At 45.6% G+C, this 9,145-nt stretch overlaps 1 pseudogene; it reads right to left on the minus strand.

Annotated features, from left to right (window-relative positions):
• Positions 1–5,974: 5,974 nt before the first annotated feature.
• On the minus strand, positions 5,975–8,614 carry LOC116094876 (annotated as a pseudogene).
• Between the last annotated feature and the right edge of the window lie 531 nt (positions 8,615–9,145).

The following is a 9,145-nucleotide window of genomic DNA, read 5'->3' on the forward strand; positions in this document are numbered from 1 at the left end:
AACTGCTATAGACAAATAGAGTAGTTAGAAGTTCTAACTCAAAGACTTGGTAGTTAAGAACGCTGCGTGTTCTTCCAGAGGATCCAGGCATTTCTCGTTCTAGGGGATCCAGTTATCTCCCATGTGGTACAGAGATGTACATGTAGGCAAAATACCCATACGAATATGATAAAAATTCATTTAAAAAGTTTTAAGTTGAAATTAACTACATTCATATATTAAAACATATCAAATGGAAGCTATACTGGAGTCTGCTACTGAGTCAATAGGAAATACTATTTAAAAATTCAAATGAACATAAATTTTTAAAAATTAAAGTTGGTGTTCTGTACATGGTAATGAACAAAAAATGGTCAAGAGGGAGTTAAAGATGAATCGTGGCTATTTCAAATAAAAAAGATTCTATTTCTTAAAAGTAAAAAAATTCCTATATGAATGATTTCTCCCTATAAAGTAGCATTCATGCCACCAAAGATGGAAAACTGAGGTGAAAGTAAATATATGCAAAACAGATACTGTGATAACTCATTTCCCCTGCTACTTCTTAATTAAGCACCCTTGTCTAAGCCTGTCTCAGTCTCATAGTTGACTGCTTGGTCATGCTCTGTAGGTAAGTGACTCTGTTTATATGGTTTTTCATTTCAGTAACAGAACACCCTACTGCATACAGTTTCATTAAATAATGTTGCATGATTTCCTCCTGCTCTTGTATCAGTTTAATCCTCAGACCCGTCTGGAAGCGTAGGATGTTAGAGGTGGAGGCTCCCTATTCGCAATGATAAAATGCCGAAGTATGCGCTGTCCTATGCCTGCAGTTCAGGAACAAGAGTGGGATGTGTTAGAAACAAGCTCAAAGCACTTACAATCATGATGGCACCCTGGGGAGGCAGCACAAGACCCGTTCCATCCTCGATGGCATGGAGAGAAGCTTTGTGGCAATGCAGGGCTCATGAAATTCTCTCGGCTGAAAGCACAGTTTTATAGTCAATACCGTACCACAGAGAAACTTGCACATTCATGTTCAGTTGCTACTCTGTTCACAAGAGCTAAGAATTACAACCAGCTTAAAAGCCCATCAACACGAATGGAGAACTAAAATGGGCTTTGTTCGAAAAATGTCATAATCGGCACTCAAATACTTTATGTGCTAACAAAATTAAAATGAAAATGACATTGATAATATATTAAATAAACAAACAAAAAGCAGACAACAATAGCACCCCGTTTCTTTAACCTTCCACTGTTCTTGGCATATATAACCAAAATCTTCAAATGGACCAGCAGAGCTCTTCAACCACCCCCCCACCCCCATCTGACCTCCTGCATCCCTCTAGGTTCCTCTAGTGATGCGTCACCAGCCAAACTCCCTTGAAAGTTCTCCTACAGCATATTGCTCGTGCTGTTTCATTGAGTTTGCCTTTCCTGCAGTCCCACAGACTCCCATATCAGCACTGCCTTTCTCTCTCCATGCTGTGTGGATTTCTCACAAGGAACACTCCTCATTGGTCTAGCATAGGACCAGGCAACATTTCTAGGGTGATCTGGAGACATAGCTGGCTGGAGGCGTGTGGGACTTGAGTCCTCTTCTCCCACTGCCTGGGGGCATTCCAGCACATTCTGTAGAACTCATGATCCCTTTTCCTGGAGATTTGGTCATGTTAATTTCTTTTTCTCAGAGGGACAGATGTGCCTTCTAAGAGCTAGTTTCTTGAAATTCAGGAATCCTTTTGCTTCTTACTGCTTTAGCAGGTAGCTTCTGTCTGTGAAGGCCGATAGGAGGTTAATGTCTACCTCATCTTGTAGAAGCATGCTGTTGCATGCTTTGTCCCCGTTGTAGTTCCTGCTCCTAAAACAGGGTCCAATATTCAGTAGGTACTCAGTGTTTGGTGAATGTAGAGAAATCTATTCTAATATAGAGAATGAAGACTTAGTAGAGAAGGACATGTTACATTTCATTTTATTTTTGAAACAAGGTCTTGACTTATAGTCCGGGATGTCCTCAAACTAGTGGTGGGTCTACTGCTTTCTCCTCCCCCGTACTAGATTTATAGGTATACACCACCATACCCAGCTAAGGAGACATTTAGAATGAGCCATGAAGGGAATGGAAAATGGACTATTGGAGACAAAAAGCAGGCCTATCTGGCTGTAGGCACACATGTCCCCTCCCACAACCTGAGTATTGTAGCAGTATAGGTCTAGAGGTACCATTAACCCCTCAAATATGTGAGCAGTGAATAGTAATGACAAGTGTGTGGGCTTCTTGGTAAATGGGAAACATGATAAGGTATTAGGATGATGGGGGGCACAGGAGAGAAGCCCTGAGTGCCAGCAGAATGAATGGAAATATGCAACCTTGGGGTGAGAGGTGTGTGTGGGGGACCCTCTAGAATGTACCAGAGACCTCGGAGGAGGGAGACTCTCAGGACTCAAATGGAGAGAGACCTTAGATGAAATGCCCAAGAGTGGGGAGAGAGAAAACTTGTAGAGTCTGCCTCTAGCTGAAAGACAGGCCATCAAGTGGAGGGACGGGGTCGCCATCCCAGAGTCAAAAACTCTGACCCAAAATTGTTCCTGTCTAAAAGAACTGCAGGAAAAAAAAATGGAGAAGAGACTGAGGGAAAGGAGGTCGAACCCAACTTGGGATGCATCTCAAGGGGAGGCTCCAAGGCCTGACATTATTTCTGGTGCTATAGTGTACTTACAGACAGGAGCCTAGCATGGCTGCCCTTTGAGAGGCCCAACAAGCAGCTGGCTGAGATAGACACAGATACTTACACCCAACCAATGGACTGAAGTCGGGGACACTGTGGTTGAATGAGGGAAAGGCTGGAAGAAGCTGAAGAGGAGGGTGACCCCATAGGAAGACCAGCAGTCTCAACTAACCTGGACCCCTGAGATCTCTCAGAACTTGAGCCACAAACCAAGCAAATAGACTAGCTGGTACAAGGCCCCCAACACACTACAGCAGAGGACTGCCTGGACTGGCTTTAGAGAGAAGATGCACCCAACCCTTGAGAGACTTGAGGCCTGGCAGAGTGGGGGTGGGGTGGGGACATCCTCTTGGAGACAGAGGGTATGAAGAGGCCACGAGGAATGGGATATGGAACTGTGCGAGGATGGGCTGGAAGGGGGATAATGACTGGACTGTAAAAAAAGATTAAAGATAATTTTAAGAAAGTGCAAAGGGAATTAATAAATCATTTCTTTGGAATTCTCTTAAGGAGAAAAGTGAGAATGCAAACTCACATCATAAAAAAAGACTATTTTTTTTTTCAGTAATGAGATTTCCAGATTTTTAAAAAATATTTTTTATTGTTTTATGTGCATGGGTGTTTTACATTCATGTATGCGTGTGCTCTATATGCATACCAGGTGCCCACAGAAGTAAGAAGGCATTGAATTCCCTTGACCTGGAGTTATAGATGGCTATGAGCCACTGTGGGGAGCCTCAGCTGCCACCCTATACATATATATTGAACACCTGGTCTCCGGCCAGAGCAGAGAGCATTGATAATCAAGCCCTTAGTTGGAGAAGCTGAGTGCCTCCAGTTTGTGATGCAAGCTGGTATGAATTCCCGCAGCCTATTATACTTTACCATGTAGCTGATGCTGATTGGGACCAGAGAAAGTATTTAAACTGTGAAGGCTGGATTCTACTAGATTCTACTACAGAGAGGATTATTATGAGCCAGGCGGTGGTACTCTTAACCCCTGAGCCATCAGTGGATTTTGGGCTTCTATTCTCATCCTCACTTAACTGATGTATGGTCTCTCCTGTGTCTGCTGCTGCACTGTGTACTCCAGACTGGCAGGTCTACCAGTGATCCCCCTATTTCCACTTTCCATCTCACAACAGGAGCATGGAGTTTACAGATGTGAGGTACTGCAGCTGATTTTTCGCCTACGTTTTGAAAACTGAATTCAGGCTGTCAGGATGGCATGGAAGTAGGTTTATGCTGAGCATGTCTGGGACCCAGATCGTAAGCTTTTTCCATTTGTGATCTCTTCTTGTCCAAGAACTTTTTTATACAAGCATGGAGTCCTGAGTTCTATTCCCCAGAACTCCTGTTTAAAAATAAAATTGAGCTTGTTACACATGCCTGTGATTCTAGCACTGATAAAGTAGATATAGGAGGTGTGGTGGTTTAATTATACTTGGCCCATGGAGTGGCAATGTTAGGAGGTACGGCCTTGTTGGAGTAGGTGTGGTCTTGTTGAAGTAGGTGTGCCACTGTGGGCATGGGCTTTAAGACCTTTGTCCTAGCTGCCTGGAAGAGTTTCCTTCTGGTTGCCTTTGGAACAAGATGTATTACTCTCATCTCCTCCTGCGCCATGACTGCCTGGATGCTGTCATTCTTCCCGCCATGATGATAAGGGACTGACCCTCTGAACTTGTAAGCCAGCCTAATTAAATCTTGTCCTTTATAAGAGTTACCTTGGTCATGGTGTCTCTTTAAAGCAATGGAAACCCTGACTAAGACAGGAGGCTGTCTAGGGGCTTGCTGGTTAGCTAGTCTAGACAAATCAGTAAGCTCCAGATTCAGTAAGTATACTGGCTGGTTTTGTGTGTCAACTTGACATAAGCTGGAGTTAGCACAGAGAAAGGAGCTTCCCTTGAGGAAGTACCTCCATGAGATCCAGCTGTAAGGCATTTTCTTAATTAGTGATCAAGGTGGGGGAGGGTATTGTGGGTGGTGCCATCCCTGCGCTAGTAACCTTGGGTTATATGAGAAAGCAAGCCAGTGAGGAACATCTCTCCATGGCCTCTGCATCAGCTCCTGCTTTCTGACCTGCTTGAGTTCCAGCCCTGATTTTGGTGGTGAACAGCAGTGTGGAAGTGTAAGCTGAATAAACCCTTTCCTCCCCAACTTGCTTCTTGATCATGATGTTTTGTGCAGGAATAGGAACCCTGACTAAGACAAATTGGTACCAGGGGTGGGGTATTCCTGTGACAACCTTCCCCAAAGGGGAAGACTGTAGAAAGACTTTGGAGCTTTGGGCTAGAAGAGCCATTGGGGGTTAAGAGCTCTGTGGGATGTTCTGTAAGAGCTTGGAAAATAATTTTGAGAACAGTGCAGAAGATCTAGGTCTGGCTTGTGAAATTTCAGAGGGATACTTAAAGACTCTTATCAGGGTCCTTGCTTTTTCATTTGTAAAGATTCTGTGGTTTTGGTTAGCTGGGGCTGAAGAATCAGCTGTGATTAACAAGATACCAGAACTACTAAAATGAAACATTTGTGTTACTGGGACAATTGATGCTGGTTAGCTGTAGCTAAGAAATTAGTAGTGATTAAGAAGAGACCAGCATCACTGAGGTGACATCTTCTGGGAAGTGTTTTCTGGGAAGTGTTTTAGCCAAGGTTGTGTACCTTGTGCTGCAGCAGGACTTGGTAATGTGGAAGAGTCACTCAGGTGGTACTGGTTTTGAAGGCATGAAGGGGTCATGGAGAGCAGCTGAGGCTTAGCACTGTGAGAGGCCATGGGAGGCCATTGGGGAAGGTGCAGCCTCAGTTCCAATTGATGGTCCAGGACTGGAGGGGTCATGCAAAGGCTTTGAGGGTTAGCACCATGAAGAGAGTCTGTGAGGGGCTGTTAGTGAAGCTTAGTTGCAGCAGAAGACTCCAGTGTGTTGGAGATGCCAGTACCATGGGCTGATCACCAAGAACAGCAGCGGCAGTGGAGTGTATCAACCTGAGCTTAGAGTGCAACAGAGGGAGAGCTAGAGAAGTGATGCCAGCTCTTTGGAGGAGGCTGGAAGATCATGGGTGGGTCCCAGACATTGGATGGCTAGAGTCTGATTTTGCTTTTGATTGTGACTGTGCCTTGATATTTTTTCCCTCTTGAAGGAAAAAAATATTTTAATGGAGCCCATAGTTAAGAGACTTTGAATTGTAAAGAGACTTCAAATTTTAAGAGAGATTGGATATTTTAAAGGGATTGAACTTTTTTTTTTTTTTAAATAGGAGATGGTTTATTCACACAAAGGGAAGGATAAGTGCCTGCCCATGTCTGTTGGATGAGGAAGCGACAATTGTACAGAACATTTCTCAGGCCATCGCTGGGGGCTTCTTGCCCCAGGTGCTTGTCCATTGTGCCCTTTGGCCTGCAGGGCACAAGGCAGTGTCGGCACTTATAAAGAGTCTTACCAGTTCCCAGTCCATGGGTGGGCGGTAGCGGTTGAGCTTGCTACTCTGGGGACAAGCATAGGGACACTGGTCACAGGTATAGGGCCGCTCGCCAGTATGTGAACCCTTGCACCTAGGGCCGTGTGACCCTTCCATGCTGTCTTCTCGATCATCACAGGGTCAGTCCTCTCTACTTTGGCAGTGGATCCCCAGCCGACAAAACCTGGACCCCCTTGAGCCCTGCGGCCAGGGGCTCCGGGTTCCTGGACTCCTGCTGTGGCTGCAGCTCCAGCCTTCTCCACCTCTGGCATGGGAGTGAGCTGGCTGGAACAGCTGGAAGGCAGCTGGTTTAGGAGGGGCTGCTGGGGAGACTCCCCAGGTACAGGCAGGAGTGGAGGGGCTTCCAGGTGTTGGCTGCCGGTGGGTATTCTTGTACCTGCTTGTACTTGCTGTTCTGAGTGCAGGCCTAGGAACACTGGTCACAGAAGTAGGGTCCCTCACCCGCGTGGAAACGATATGGACCTTGAGGTTGTTGAAAGAGCCGAGGATCTTCTTCCAGAAGAAGCAGGTGGGGCTCCGTCAGACTCACTGGTGACGTCTTGTCCTCAACTGGGCCCACCACTGTCACTGCTGACATGGCTGCAGCCCTTTTATTCAGCCCCAGCAGCAGAGCCTCTGGGGTCTCCAATTGTAGTGTCTGGCAGATGTGTATTCCATGGTCCCAGTGGGCATTGGACAGCAACTTCCAAGTACTGGTGAACTGTCTGCCACATTGGAGGCAGCTCAGAGCCGTCAGCTTTTTGGATTCTGAGATGGGGCCTGGAGCCTTGGAGGAGCTGACAACCTAGGGTTTTTTTTTTTTTTTTTTTTTTTTTTTTTTTTGTGATCCATGAAAGCGATGATGGCTCCTAAGATTTGTTCTCAGAGGCTGCAGGCCAACAGATTTGGGTTTTTATCTGTCCAGGGCTGGTGGTCGGAACACTTAGAGCTCAGAAGCATCCATGGCGCACAAGTGCTGGGTGCACTGAGTGGGAGCCAGGCAGTGTGGAGTGTTACCTTCACACTGAAGAGCCCCCGCATAGGCATGTTCCTCACAAACCAGGGACCCCAGGTTGCCTTCCGGCTTCACATCAATGATGAGGTTGGGCATCTCCATGTCATCGTCTTTGTCGTCGTTGTCATCGTCTTTTTCTTTGTCGTCCTCGTCTTTTTCGTTGATGTTATCGGCTCAGGGTCTACGCGGCCAGTCTTGCTTTGGGACATGGGTGCAGATCCACGTAATCAGCCCAGAGGCCAGAAGCTCAGGTGAGTGGCCAGGATTGAAATTTTAATATGTAAGACTTTGTAAAGTCTGTGGGACTTTTAAAGTTATTTAGATCTTGGGGATGAATAAGAAAGTGAGGGTTGAGGCTTAATAGTGATGTGTTTGTGTGTCAACTTGACACAAGCTGGAGTTATCACAGAGAAGGAAACATCCCTTAAGGAAATCCTTCCATGAGATCCAGCTGTAAGGCATTTTCTTAATTAGTGATCAAGGGGGGTAGGGCCCATTGTGGGTGGTGCCATCCCTGGGCTGCTAGTCTTTGGTTCTATAAGAAAGCAGGCTGAGCAAGCCAGGGGAAGCAAGCCAGTAAGGAACATCCCTCCATGGCCTCTGCATCAGCTCCTGCTTCCTGACCTGCTTGAGTTCCAGTCCTGACTTCCTTTGGTGATGAACAGCAATGTGGAAGTGTAAGCTGAATAAACCCTTTCCTCCCCAACTTGCTTTTTGGTCATGATGTCTGTGCAGGAATAGACATACAGACTTAGTAAGAGACCCTGTTTTAATATGTAAGGTGGACGGGATAGAGGAATTCGAGCAACTGGTCTCTACATGGGTGCACATACATACACACACATGCACCATATCCCCCAAACAACTTTATATACATACATAAGATACCCATTGTAAGGTAGGATGGCCCTCTGGGATCAGTACAGGACACACCCAGTTCTCAGCATAAAGGGGATTTATGATCCTGGAAGGGCAAGAAGGGAAGGTGGGGATGAAGCAAAGGGAAATAGCAAGCATCATCATCATCATCATCATCATCATCATCATCATCATCATCATCACCATCACCATCACCATCATCATCATCATCACCATCAGTATTGTCAACGTCACTGTCACCGTCACTGTCATCATCATCATCATCATCATCATCATCATCATCATCAGCAGCAGCAGCAGCAGCAGCAAGCGAGCAAGCAAGCAAACAGGTTACAGCAGGTGTTTCTGCAGGAGTAGGGTTTTAAGGAGAAACAGGGGAATCTGTCCTAGGGTGAGTTAGTAAATTCTGATTGGACATGTTAGCCAAATAATGAATTTTGATTGTTCAACTCTGGTATTTTGTCTCAGGAATGAGTCGGTGGCCAAATAAGGGAAGGGTCTTTGGGGCTAGTTTTAGGAATGTAATCGTACAGTTTTTAGGTGTTGGAGCCATGTTGCCATGCTTGGGTGTGTGTTTGCCATGCTTGGGTCCATTAAAGAGTCCTTTACCCACAGATAACTAGAAGTCTAAACTGGGAATTAAAAATATAGTTGAGTCCCAACAAACCCTTTCTCTGAAATATGGCTGGTTAGTTGTGAAAACAGTTCTATGGCTCCACATCCTTTATCGTGCCACCAGGACATGGAGAAGGAAGACAAAGCCAGCCAAAACTCTGGGGCTCTGTGTCCTTTCCAGGTGATGAATCAGGTGACTGCCCCTCACTTGCATCAACTTCAGACCCAGCAGTGTTTGTATTATATCTCCCAAGCTGTCCCCTTTCCTCACGAATTCTTTCCTGATATCTGTAAGGAGGTTCTCATATAGACCATCACTCCAAGAACTTCATATGCTGGGCATTAGAAGAAAATAGAAGAGGAGTTTGGGGTACCACATCCTGCGATTGCCTTATCACTTTAGCAAAAGATCCTTATTCGATGTTATGGCTTGAATATGAAATGTTTCCAGGCCATCTGAGGATACTTA

Source organism: Mastomys coucha, unplaced genomic scaffold, assembly GCF_008632895.1.
Source record: "Mastomys coucha isolate ucsf_1 unplaced genomic scaffold, UCSF_Mcou_1 pScaffold17, whole genome shotgun sequence".
Classification (NCBI taxonomy): domain Eukaryota; kingdom Metazoa; phylum Chordata; class Mammalia; order Rodentia; family Muridae; genus Mastomys; species Mastomys coucha.